Below are 13,607 nucleotides of genomic sequence, written 5' to 3'. Positions count from 1 at the left end.
ACCCCGGAACTCCGCCGGCCGCCAATAGGAGCGCAGCGGCTCAGACGTCCCCCCTCGCCACGTGATGAGAACGAACCAATGAGGAGCGGAGGACGAACCAATGAGGAGCAAAAGGCGACCCGGCGGACGTCCGCCGTCACGTGAGCGGAGGAACCCAGTGAGGCTGTTCCTGGCTGGGGGCGGGGCTTAGTGGGGCTCGCAGTGGCGGCGGCTCTGCGCCGTTCTGTCCACTTCAAAGCGGGGCGCTGCGTTTTGCAGTCGCCATCGGAGCTCCGCCGTAAACAGTGCCAGCCATCAATATTCCTTTTCTTCCTCGCTTCCAAAGACGAACCTTATCTCTCTCAGAGCTTTGCTTTCCAAACACTGTCTCCCTTTATTCTTACTGCCAATGTTCTTCTGTTTCCCCCACTCTCACAGCCCTGGGGATCTGCCCGCAGTGCCCGGCCTGCAGGTCTCAGCACGGCTGTTTGCAGACGTTCTGTCAGTGCTGGATGATTCATTTACCTCCAAACTTTCATCTCCTCACGCAGTAGCACAAACGAGCATTCTTCTGCTTGGAAAAAGGGATTTTCCTTCCAACAGCAAGCACTTTGCTCGTGCCCATCCTCCACATCACAGTCTTGCAGCTAAAGTTCACCCGCAGCTTTGGCTTTGCTCCCTGAAGCCACACAGGACATCGGTTTGGCTCTTGAACTGCTTCCTAAGCACACCTGAAGTTCCTAAAGGTACATCTGTGCACTCCTGCTCCTGCTGCATCATCTCTTCCCCATGCTAATGATTTTCAGCTCAGGTTTTCTGCTAGTTCTGTTACACCTTTGGGAGCACAAAAGCTTTCTCAGGGCTCTGACCGGCTGGCACGGATTTCCAGCCAGTGTTTCTTTAGTTGATGAGGTAACTAAGTGATACTGTGTGGTATTTTTAGTCAAATGGTTCCTGGCAATTTTGTCCAACTTTACTGGCTTGGCTCTGTGTGCAAGGTGCAGGATTTAGAGCTGTGATTCCAGTAAATTCTGTAAAGAGGCAAAACCACAGCTCCATCTCAGCAGGCTCGTGAGGACCTCACAGAAAGAGAAATGCTATTCTCTATTCTAAGGTTCATAGCAGCAACAGTGCAGGACTGTCCTCTGCAATTTCAGTTACGGTGTTTTCTGTGCAGTTCATATCCTGGGAGGGGATTTCAAAGACTGATTCAGAAGGAAATGTCTTTTCATTTATGTCTTCAGTCCATGTCTTGGGGAGAGTGGTCCTAGTCCTTCCGATTTGTTTGCAAAGAAGTAAAGTTTAGCCCCTGTAGTACTGAGAAAATGAATGGCTCGTGCGTTTTGCCTGCCTAACTGTTGTCATTCTGATTTCCTTAGAAAATGATCTTTTGACTTGTAGACAGTGTGCTTGGTTCAGCTGTGAAAGATCTTGGGTTTAAATTTGGGGCATGGCACTGTGAAAGTTGGGAAAGTTAAATCCTGGATTTTAAAGCTACCCTTTGCTTCTCTGAAATAAGAGCTGCAATCTGTGCGTGGTTTGGGCGCACAGAGGCAGTGAGCTTTGCCTGGATGGCAGCAAGGCCCAGGAGTCACCTAGAGATGCTAAAGCTGCAGATGTCTCTGTATTTCTCAGAACCACTTACGTGCTGCTACTGGGAGTGACTGAAAATGGCTTTTGCTATTTCTGCATCCTCTGCATGCAGGAGGCCCTGCTGTGCCCTGCCCTGCTTGGCTGTGGAGGGCACAAGGAGAGCACATCCTGCAGCTCTGGAGGAGCTGAGAGCAGAGCAAGGCTGAATCCCCCACAAGGAGAGCAGGCTGCTGTTCGGCACTGCTGTGGTAATGAGCAGCACCTGCCAGAAGAGGAACACCCACCTCTGCCAAGAGCTTGCTCTCTGCTCTAGTTGAGGCCACAGACATACAAACCTGTCTCCTGACCAGGGAAGGGCTGGGTGGGCTTGAAGCTTCCTGTCTGCATGTTCTCCTTTTGGTATTCCTCACGCTCGTTTCAGGGCTGTGAGCTGTTCCCATGTCACTCTTAGCTCATACCTCCCACGTGCAATGTTAATGGGGGCTGCCTGCAAGTGATCATCAGTGGTCTGGGGTGCTACAGTTGACCCAAGCTCCTGCCAAAACACAGTGGGGTGTGAAGCTGAGCATCGCTATGGAAACAGGCAGTGATGGAGCTCGTGGGTCACCTGGAGCAGCTCTGCCAGCCCTCTGATCACAAATGCTGAATTACACAACAGAATCATAGAAATGTGCAATTTATCCTATGTAGAGTAAGTCGGTTTGCACTGATTACGTAATGGACTTGAATAGGGAATCTCAGTCATCCAGGAAGCTTAGAAATGATTATGGACAGCCCAAAGGCAAAGATTTTGGAATATCACCAGAACAGGAGGTGATACGTGCTGAAGATTCTCTAGAATACAATGAACTGCCAGAAAATAAGAAGAAATATGCCCTGTTCACTGATGGGTCCTGTCAAATGGTGGAAAAACATTGGAGTGGAAGGCTGCTGTATGGAGTCCTACGCAATGAGCTGCAGAAGCTACTGAAGGAGAAGGTGAATCGAGTCAATGTGCAGAAATGAAGGCCATCCAGCTGGCTTTAGACATTGCTGAATGAGAGAAGTAGCAGTGCTCTGCCTCTATGCTGACTCCTGGATGGTGGCAAATGCCCCTATGAGTGCAGTTACAGCTATGGAAGCAGAATAAATGGCAGCGCAGAGGCAAACCCATCTGGGCCACTGCACTGTGGAAAGATCTTGCTGCCCTGATAGAGAACATGGTTGTAAAGGTACATCACACAGATGCTCATGTACCCAAGAGTCGTGCCACTGAAGAACATCACAACAACCAGCAGGTGGATCAGGCTGCTAGGATTGAAATGGCTGAGGTAGGTCTGGATTCACAACATAAAGGTGAATTATTTCTAGCTCAGTATGCCCATGATACCTCAGGTTACTGAGGAAGAGATGCAACATGTCTGTGGGCTCTGGATCGAGGGGTGGTAGTAGAAGAACTCTCCTTCTTCAGCAGTGAATGCCAGCCCGTAGCAGCCTGGATCTTACAAATACGAGAGCTTTGCCAGTCAAGACCAAGCGATGCTGACCAGTAAAATTGAGTGCTAGGATCAGAAACTGCTGAAGTCAGTGGTTCACATCAGTAAGTAAGCCAGAGCGTGGTGCTGAATGACTGTCACCCAGATGGACAGCTGTGCTAAGGCAGGGCAGCAGCTGATGGAAGCAGCCGTCTCCTCTCTGCTTGCTGGCATCCACCCTCCAGCCCCCCGTGTGCACCATGCAGGGATGCTCAAAGCACCGAGCCCTGAGGCTGTTCCATGATCATGCTGCTTACAACAAAAGTAATGATACAAAGTTCCTCATCCTCTGTGCTCTTCCCATGCTCTTGCCATCACCATCTTAGGCAGGATCTTGTCTGTATGGCTGTTGCACAGCAGAAGCATCCTGGTCTGTGCTACTCATCTGCTTTGCACAATATACCTGCAGCATACGCAGGAGAAAGGTCAGCCATTAAGGTCTTACCAAATGAAGACCAAGGAGCAACTTGTTTATTAGCATTTCTCAAAGAGAGAAAAGTGCTAATGGACCTTTTAACCTGGTGGCGAGTAGCATGACCTGAGCACAGAGCAGGAGCATCTGGCTGCTCTATCGTAATGATTATAAAGAAAACCAGGAGTAAGAGGGTGCAGGGAACAAAGAGATTGGATGGAATTGCTTTCTTCAGTGTCTGGTATGATGCTCTGTTTTGGGTCCAGGAGCAAAACAATGCTGATAACACAGCAGTGTTTACAGCTGCTGCTAAGCAGTGCTGTACAGAGCCAACGCCACTCTCGGCAAAGGGCCCAAGGAGCTGGGAGGGAACAGAATTAGGACAGGTGACTTACACTGCCCACAGGGAGATTCCATACCGTGTGACGTCATGCAGAGAGAGTTCTGAAGGGCTGGGGGCTCATCTCACTCTGCTGCTGCTCAAGGGAGGTGGTGAGCATTGCTTGTGCATCACTTGTTTTATGCATTCACATACACACTTATATATATAGTCGTAACTACTTTCCTTTTACTTTTCTCTTAGTAAATAGTTTTATCTCAGCCCAGGAGTTCTACTTTTTTTTTTTTTTTTCTTTTTTTTCTTCCCTGATTTCCTGACATCCAGGGAATCCAAAAGGAGAGATCAATTTGGCATTGCTGATTTTGCCATGGAAATCAAATACGATATTTGGATCGAGGTAATTGAAGGGGTTACCCCAAGAGCTGAACTTTCAGGTGGTTTATCCCTCAGATTGGTGGCATTTTGCTGAAAAGCACTTGTTTCTCACTAATAATGAAAATACTCGTAGGAGAGTCCCACAAAGTGGAACTGGGCATCACAGGAGCTGCCTTAGCTGGTGAAATCTTCAAAGAGATAGAAAATACATAGGAGAAAATGTAGACAAGTAGTGAAGAAAGAGGAAAATATCCCTTGGGCCACAGAAATGCCTGAATTTAGAGTGATCTTAAGAAGCACAGGTGAGTAGCAAGGTACAGCCTGGGGAGCTTCATTAAGGAAGTTTACATTTCTTATCTGTAATCTCATGCAGACCCTGGGCCCTGTTTTTGGCAGCAGATGTGGAGGTGGATCTGAGCCCCTGCAGAGGCAAATCTCTCTGTCCCAGTCACCCTGCCACAAGGATGTTGGGTTTTGTTCTTTCAGTGAGGGGTGAGCAAACATTCTGCACTCAGCAGCAGGTGCTCTTGATTATTTTCAATTCTGTCTATTAAAGTGTAAATTGAATCAATTCCTGCTGTTTCAAGGAGGAATAAGGTCCTTTCCCTGTAATTTACTCTTTGTCCTCTGTCCATGACACACAAAAACACAGCCAGCATTATTTAGCATCAATTTGTCACTGACTTTGAGTCAAGCGAGCCTTCAGACAGCCAGACAGCAGAAATCAGGCTGAAAACAGGAATTTCACACTGGGATATATGCTAAGAAAAGCCTAGAGATACAAGAGCACACGGGCACAGCATGAAGGCAGGCTCAGCTTCAGCCTCGCCACTCCTTCCTCCTCCTCCCTCCTCCTTGTTCCTTGCAGACTTTGGGCCTGCTTCATACCAGCCTTGGCAGCCCACCCCTTCCGGGCTCCCTGGCCCAGCCTCTCCATCAGCTTCTCCCCGACAGCTGCAGGATGTGGCAAGTTGCAGGCACACAGAGAGCAGCCCCTGCCTCTGAATTAGGAGGATTTATAGCTGTGCTCTGCTTTTCCCTTCTCCTGACACGTCTGCACTTCTTACTGCATGACCCAGGAGGTTGGTTTTGTCCCACCAGAAAAGTGATCTGGGTCTGATCACACTGCACAGAGACAGCACTTAAGCGACCAGCTTCCAGCCCCAGGCCTGAGCCTCACCAAGCTGAAACCAGACCAAGGGGCTCCACAGGGCCAGGTCCCAAAGGCAGGTAAGGCTCAGTGTGCTTCTGGGCCAGGGCAGAGCAGCAGGCTGTGTGGAGAAACACCTTCCCACCACGGTAAGCAGCCTGCATGAACTGCCTGGGGCTGCAGGCTTCACAGCACAACCAGGTCTCAAAGACCAGGCTGATGTCCAACCACAGGACCACATCACCACCAGTGTGTGCTTCTGGGAAGCAGGGCCACGATTCTGCCTGCAGACTGAGCTTAAACATTTTAATTAATTTAATTTAATTTAATTAATGCATTTTGGTCACAACAACCCCAGGCAGCCCTACAGGCTTGGGAAAGAGGGCTGGAAAGCTGCCTGATGGAAAGGGAGCTCGGTGTACTGATGGACAGTGGGCTGAATATGAGCCAGCAGTGTGCCCAGGTGGCCAAGAAGGCCAACAGCATCCTGGCTTGGATCAGGAATGTTGTGGTGAGCAGGACTGGGGAAGTCATCCTGCCCTGTGCTCAGCACTGGTGAGGCCTCACCTCGAGTGCTGTGTTCAGTTTGGGGCACCTCAGTACAGAAAGGACATGGAGGTGCTGGAGCAGGTCCAGAGAAGGGCAACAAGGCTGTGAAGGGCTTGGAGATTGTGGCCTATGGGGAGAGACTGGAGGAACTGGGGCTGTTCGGTCTGGGGAAAAGGAGGCTGAGGGGAGACCTTACTGCTCTCTTGCAATGTCTGAAAGGTGCTTGCAGCAGAGCGGGGCTGGTCTCTGCTCACTGGTGACAGGACGAGGGGAAATGGCCTCAAGCTGAGCCAGTTTAGGTTGGATATCAGGAAAAACTTTACAGAAAGGGTTGTTCAGCACTGCAATGGGCTGCGCAGGGAGGTGGTTGAGTCAGCATCCCTGGATGTGTTTAAAAACCGTTGGGATGTGGTGCTCAGGGCCATGATTTAGTGGAGGGCTGTTAGGTAGTTTGGGAAGGTCGTGGTTGGAATCAATGAGTTTTAAGGTCTTTTCCAACCTGAGCGATTCTATGACTCTATGATTGATTCTCAGCGCCAAGAGCCAACAAAGCCGCACTTCTGTTCCCAGAGCTTTTCTGCAGCACCCAAACTGTGAGCGCTGGGCGCCCTCCCGCCCCACAGCCTCCATCCCCGCTCCCCCACTGGCCACGGGACGAGCAGCGCAGCCGTGTCCCGCCGCCCGCTGCTGCACTGCCGAGGCCCGGCCACAGGTGGCGGCCGGCACCGCGCCTCCGCTGCTCGCAGCGCCGTGCCCGGGCCGACCGCAGCGCTTCTCGGCTCCTGGAGGGTCGGCAGTCAGCCCCGTAACCTCGGGATTCACGCAGCGTTTCACCGGCGGCTGGGGGGCGGTGCGGAGAAAGTGGCTCAGCCCGGAGCGGCTCCAAGCGGCGGGCGGAGGCAGCACCTCCCTGCTGCCGGGCTGCTCTTCGACCCTCGGTCCTCGTGTGGCTGGGGATAGCAGGGTCCCATCAGTGAGTATGGAGTCTTAAGGGCCTGCCCTTGGATGTGGGGACACGGTGTCCTGGCCACGGCTATGGAGTCACGGGGTCCTGCCCGTGTTTATGGGGACACAGGGTCCTGGCCGTGGCTGTGGGGTCACAGGGTCCTGGCTGTGCTCTCAGCAGTCCCAACATCTTCCCCTCACTGCCAGCCCCTCACTGCCTGGCTGGGCAGAGGACAAACTGCAGCAGGCGCTTGGGGCTCACCCCTCGCACAGCTCCATCCCCCCTCGGTTATTTATGGGCCTTCACCTCCAGAATGTCCTCTCGCTGACGGGCAGCGTTTGCACGTGTCCTTCTTATCCAGAACGTGGGGCTTTGCAGCCACTTCGCTATTTACTGTAATTTTTAGCTCAGACACAACCAGAACTCCCACCCTGTCTGGGCGTCTCAGTGCAGAAAACAAGACTAAACTATTTTGGGATGTTTTTCCCTTTTCCTCATACTTGGGTGCTTTCCCATGTGGTGAGGCCTTTGGAGCCCCGGGGAGGGTGAACCTGCTCCGCACACCCCCCGGAGCTGCCTCCAGACCCCCCTGTATGTATTAACCCTCCTGTGGCCACAGGCACCCCACCTGAGGTGGCCTTGTGCTTGACGGGGTGTTCAGAGCTCAGCAACATCCCAGCACTGGGTGACGGCTGGGGACGGAGCGCCTTCCCCATCCTGATGCTCTGGGGACGTCTCCCTGAGGGGCCTGGGCTGGATACTGCTGACAGCTGACCCAGAGCATGAGCTGCTCCCCCAGAGAAGTGTGGGGATGTGGATTGGACCCCGTTTTTCCAGCAGAGAGCATGGAAAGTGCCCCTTTGCCTCCAGCACTCCTGTTTCCGTCCCTGTTCTGCAGCACCCACCACCCCATGCTGGGCAAAGGGCCGGAGCGACGTGCAGACCTCCCCCCTCCCTCCTCCATCACAGCCAAGGGTCTCTCCATTGAAGTTTACTTGACGTTCTAATAAAATCTCTAAGCTGGAAAAATCTTTCTGTGGAGGGTTCGCGCTGTTTAAAGGCAGAGGACCATAAAGATAAAGCCGTGCCTGCATGCCCTCCACTCCCGCTCCCAGGGTGAGGGGCCACGGCACAGCCCTGCCCACCGCTGCCGAGGAAGAGCTTGTTTTCCTGACGAGAGGTTTGGAGATTAAAAGGGGAAAAAAATCAGCCATTTGGAATCGTCTCCTGACGCTGCAAATACCCTCGTTAATAGATACGTCTCGTTTTGTTACCTCATTTTAATTAATCATTAAACAAAGACAGCTGCCAAATTTTGGCTCTGGCTGCCGGCCTACAACTGACTTGCAGCCCTTGAAAAATAGACTATTTATGGTGCCTGGGTTTAAAGCTTAAATTTCTTGTATAAACTTTACCCTTCCTAAGAATAGTGTGGGGAGCGCATCTCTGGCTGCATCTGTGCTGCCTGCACCCCGGTCCTGAGCCCTGCTCTGAGGCTGAGCAGTGGGGTCCCTTCAGCTGCCAGCAGCCCCGCTGTGGTGCAGGGGATGGCAGCACCGGGGCTCCACGTCCCTCGTGTCCGTGTGTGCATGGGTGCCATCAGCACAGGAGGTGGCTGAGCATCTCAGGGCAGGAGGGCACCCCTAGGGCTGGCTGGATGGCTGCTGCTCCCTTGGTGTGCCTGTAGCCCCAGGAAGGGGCAGAGCATGAGGTGGGGAGCCTGGTGCACATGCTAAGAGCATGGCTGCTGCATTCAGCCCTCCAGCTGCCCCTGGACTGGTGTTCCTGCCTCCAATCCTTGTATCCACCTGACACCAGGAGCTTGCCTTTTGCATCATGGCAGCTGGAGCTGCTGAAGTTGCCTACGTTGGTGACCCAGGGCTGCTGTACCGTCCTTTGCACAGCAGCTTGGTGCTCCACAGCCACTGACGTGGCATTTCCATTCCTTCCTGCTTTTGTTTGCCTTGTTTGGAGTACCTCGGGGGCAGGCTGTGCCCACCACCCCCAGGATCACAGGAGCCTTCCCAGGGGCTGGGCTCTGTGTGGGACAGCAGAAGGGCACAGCAGCACAGGAACAGCTCCAGTGTGGATTTTTTGTCCAGTCTCCCTGTGCTGGTTGATGGAGGGGCTTAGCTTGAAGCAGGGTGGCACCGTGCCCTGGCCCACCTTGCTGCAGAGCTCTGCACACTCATAGCCATGAGTGTAATGCACCAGATTGGTGCAAATCAGCCCTTTCTGCATCAGAAACCATCGCCCTCCCTGCACACACAAGGCTGAAATACACTCAGAGCAACACAAGGCTGCCTGCACCAGTGCTGAGCCATGGAAGCATCTGGGTGCTGCCTGGGCACCCTGCCTGCACCCCACAGGCACACAGGTATCTTTTGGGCAGGAGGCACCACATCTCCTTGCTCAGGGACCGCAGGTGGCTGCTGTGCTCCTCAGCTCACAGCTCTGCATGGCTTTTATTCCACCAGGGTGAGCGCGTTGGGCTGTTCCTTCTCCAGCAGGTTTGGGGTGATTCCCCACCTCTGGGACGTGCCACGCGCTGTGAGCCCCGTGCGGGACCTGCAGCGGGCTGCCAGCACCAGGCAGTGAAGGAATGTGGGTGCATGCATCGTGCATCCGCAATGTGTGAGGCAAGGATGGGGCAGGAATCCTGGTGTACCAGATTGGCAGTGGAGGTGTTTAACCCTTCCAGCAACCGAGGATGAGAAAGGCGATAAAAAAGCGCTCTGCACGGCTGCTGGCTGCATCCCAGCGGCTCCGTCCAGCAGCCAGCGTGGGGTCTGCCCGCCCACGTGCCCGCGGAGGGACCTCCCGAGCTCCTCCAGCTGCAGCCCGCCGCCCGCAGCTCGTATATCACGCCGCACACAGCCCTGTGCTCGGTGACACCAGGCGCATGTCACACGTGCTGAAGGCGCAGCCCCCCTCACCCCCCCGCACCCCGCAGCTCTCTGATCCTCCGGCTCTCCGTCCTCCATCTCCCTGGCTAAAATAAACTCAGCATGCTGCTGAAGGGAGGCCGGGGGTGGAGATGTGTGGCCGTGTGCTGCGGCTGCTGTGGGATGGATCCGCAGCCACTGCAGCCTGTCCTTCCCTCCTTGTCCCGTTCTCATCTCACCCCGCCTGAGAGCTGGTTGCAAAGGAGACCTTGTGGTGCAGAGAGCTTCCAGCGACTGCCCGGTGGCCCCCGTAGCAATGCAGCAGTGCAACAAAACTTTGAGAAGATGTTGTTCCACTGCTCAGCGTGGTCTGTTAACCCTGAGCCCTAATGATAACAGCCTAAATCACTGCAGCTACTCTACCACCAGTTTGCACGGAAACACCAACCTGTCAGCTCTGAAATGCTCATTTCCCTGTGCTTCCCTCCCCAAAGCCTCCCGCTCCCAAAGGACCCTTTTCGAGCTCTGGTTCTGCCTCATCCAAACCTGGGGTGGATCTCCCAGGGAGGAACCCTTGTGCACCTGTGGAGGAGCAGCCCTGGCACTGGGACACGCTGGGGCTCTGCAGAAATGGGCTTGGGCTTCCCAGTGGACTGCAAGTGGAACGTGGCTCAGCCGTGTGCCCCTGCTGCTTAGAAGGCTGTTGGTATCTTTGGCCACAGAGCAGAATGCTGCACTTGCCCGATGCCATATGGATGAACCTGGTTGGAGATGAGGACTTGTAGGAGGGAAGAGATCTCCTCACAGTGTATGTCCGCCTGCCAGCGGCTGCTGCACACTCCAGAAGGTTTAGCACCATTTGTTAGTGTGAGCTGCAGGTTCACAGACGGGTGAATTTACAGCGAGCCAGATGTAAATAAATAGAAGAAAAGGATTTTCCCTGCAGAGGGGAGCAGCATCCTGCCTGCCCTGGAAAGGATGGAACAGGGGCTGCTGGCTCCACACAAACACATCTGTGGGGGGGTTCTCCAAGGGAGAAAAGAAAAAAAAAGAAACACAGTGGTATTTTTTTGGATGGGTAAAGTTTTGAGTGGAGAACTGCTGGCACTGCCATCCCCAGCAGCGGTGGCACACAGTGTGAGGGTGGGGGACACCTTCCTGCTCTTCATCTCAGGGGAGGAAGCTGCTGGGAGAGGATACATGGAGTGGTTGGGGGGGCATAGGCAGGGACCCTGGGGGGACTGTGGGCTCGGGGCTTGGGGGAAATGCAGCCTGAGCAGAGAATCTGCTGCTTGGGCTGCTCCCATGTTCAGGAAACACAGCTCAGTGCCGGTGAGGAGGGCTGCTGAGGAAAGATGCTCTCTGCACGCAGCCTCCAGCTGACAGCTGAGGTTAAGGCGTGACTTCGGGTTGGGAATGGATGCTGCCGTGGGGCAGCTGTGCCAGCTCAGCCCTGTAGGATGGCGGAGGCAAGCCTGAGCCCAGGAAAAGGTGGGAAAGTGAGTTCTGGGGGATTTGAAGGGAAGCTGAAGGTAAAGGGCGCCTGGCAGCTGCTGGTTCTTCACCTGGAGAAATCAAGTACTTTAGGACCTGCTGATGCAAAGATTGTGATAAAGAGCAGTTCCATTCCCGAGGTGAGGCTGCACCCTTGGGGCATAGGGCAGCAAGGCCTGCCAGCACCCCGTTCCTCTGCAGTGCTCCTCCCAAAACCGCCTTCGGTGCCCCTCGGCCACAGCCGGGAGCTCCCGCGGGCGTGGGATTCTGCGAGGTGCGGGGCTGCGGTGGCTGCGGGGACGCTGAGCCTGGGGACGGCGACAGGACCCGAGGGAACGGCACGGAGCCGCGTCAGGGCGGGGTGGGGGGTCAGGGGAAGGTCGTGCCCCACAGGACGGAGGGCACGGCCCGGTGCCGGAACTGGGGGAGCGCTGGGACATCGCTCTCAGCCATCGGAGCTGCACTCGGTGATCCCTGCCCGTCCTTTCCAGCTCGGGGTGCTGCGCGGTTCGATGGGGCCGGGAGCCGCCTCGAGCACTGCACCGCCACTGCATCTCGGGGAAGCGGGGATGGGATCGGGCGGCCCTCGCTCCGGGGACGCAGCCGTCCCGAGAGCAGCGCGGCGGGCAGAGGGGCAGGTGGAGGCGGCGGAGCCCGCGGGGCAGGCGGCAGCTCCCGGCTCCCGCTGCTCCCCGAGCCCGGGCGGCGGAGGCTCCTCCTCCTCCTTAACTCTTGCCGGGCTCGGGGCGAAGCCGCGCAGCCGGGCTGGGGCTCGGGGCTCCCGGGCCGCTCCGCGCAGCCGGGGGGCGCTGCGGGTCCCACGGCGCTCGGGGTTGGGGCCGAGGTCGTCCGCGGGGCGCGGAGCGGGACCGGGCAGCTCGCACCGCCCCGGGCTGTCCGCTCCCGGCCCCTCCCCGCCCCCCGGGCAGCGCCGGGCAAGGTGAGCCCCCCCCGCAGCCCCGGCCTCCCCGCTCCGCACCGCGGGCTGCAAGAAGTTAATTTATTTTTGGAAAAGCGGCTCGCAGAGTTTGTCTAATTCCATCCGCACCGGTTCCTTTCACTCTATTTTAAACCGGTTCTTACTGTGCTCTGCGAGTTTATAAAAACAATCACTGCTCCCTGATAAAAGCGGCCCTAACCCGCGGAGGAAGCGAGGACCCCCAAAAGCCGCATCTCCTCCCGGACACTGTAGCTCAGCTGAAAAGTTCGCAGGTAATTTGCGTTTCCTACTCCACGTCTTTCCGCTCTCCGGCCGCTCGCTCGCAGTTCGGCCGACACACGGCACTCCCGCCCCGCGGGGCGCGCTCCCGCTGCTTCTCGGGGGCTGTCGGGCGGTGGGGCCGCGCGCACCTGGCAGCCCCGCTCCGCTGCACGGCGAGGAGAGGATGCGGCTTTGCAAAGGGAGGATGATGGGGAAGGGCCACGTGAGTGCCCGGCGGCCGTTTGGAAGCTGCTCGGAAGGGTTCGCTACATCCCTCCCGGCTCCCGCTCCTCGTGCTCCTGCTTCGGCGGGGGCGGCTGCGCGCAGGGTCAGGCCGGCTGCACCGACAGCTTAGTGCCAATTCACCGTGACTCACCAGTGCGCAGAACTGTTTAGTAAAAGCTCCCGGCATCGCTCACGCTTCAAAATCCGGGGCGTTTATGGATCGTTTTGTTTCTTTTTAAATGAATGCATTGCAAGATGCGTCCTGACATAAACGGTTCGTCTCGCTCGTTTGCAAACCTCCGGGGAGGTTTGCTGTCCTCGCACGGGGTTCCTGCTGCTGCAGGGTTAATGCTTTTGGGAGCTGCCTTGGCAGCAGGCAGGGTCCCAGCACGGCAGGACTGTACAGAGCGCAGCAGGGCTGTCCAGCTGTGCTGTATCCATCCATCCCTGTGCTGTGTCCATCCATCCTTTTGCTCTGCCCATCCCTGCACTTTGCTCTTGCTGTGCTGTGCCCATCCATCCCTGCACGGTACCCATCCTTCCTTGCGCTATGCCTGTCCCTGCACTTTTTCCATCCCCATGCTGTGCCCATCCCTGCCCTGTGCCCTGCTGTGTCCCCCCACAAGCATCCCTGTGCTGTGCCCATCCCTGCACTTTGGCCATCCCTGTGCTGTTGTGCCCATCCATCCCTTCGCTGTGATAATCCTATACTGTGCCCTCCCCGCACTGTGGCCCCATCCATCCCTGTTCTCTGCCTGTCCTGCACTGTGCTCATCCATCCCTGTGCTATGCCCATCACGCACTTTGCCCTTGTTGCACTGTGCTCATCCATCCTTGCACTGTGCCCATCTCTATGCTGTGCCCATCCTGTGCTGTGCCGTCTCTGCGTGGTCTCCACCCCTGCACTGCGTCCGTCCCTGTGCTGTCCATTTATCTGTGCCCTG

General features: G+C 55.8%; 1 protein-coding gene across 3 annotated transcripts in view; it reads left to right on the top strand.

Moving 5' to 3' along the window:
- Nucleotides 1-12,254: 12,254 nt before the first annotated feature.
- The window catches only part of MYOCD (myocardin), a 221,651-nt gene continuing 220,298 nt past the window's right edge, over nucleotides 12,255-13,607 (top strand). For 2 of the 3 annotated variants that reach the window (XM_052688160.1, XM_052688154.1), the window contains exon 1: nucleotides 12,256-12,449. The gene's annotated coding sequence lies outside the window, so the exon portion shown is untranslated. Of the gene's footprint in view, nucleotides 12,450-13,607 lie in introns of all 3 variants that reach the window. The other variant, XM_052688156.1, reaches the window with a different exon arrangement.

The sequence above is a fragment of the Tympanuchus pallidicinctus genome, unplaced genomic scaffold, assembly GCF_026119805.1.
Source record: "Tympanuchus pallidicinctus isolate F22 unplaced genomic scaffold, pur_lepc_1.0 scaffold23, whole genome shotgun sequence".
NCBI classification, from domain to species: domain Eukaryota; kingdom Metazoa; phylum Chordata; class Aves; order Galliformes; family Phasianidae; genus Tympanuchus; species Tympanuchus pallidicinctus.
The sequence above is the reverse complement of the archived record's forward strand: the minus strand, read 5'-3'. Positions and strand labels throughout refer to the sequence as shown.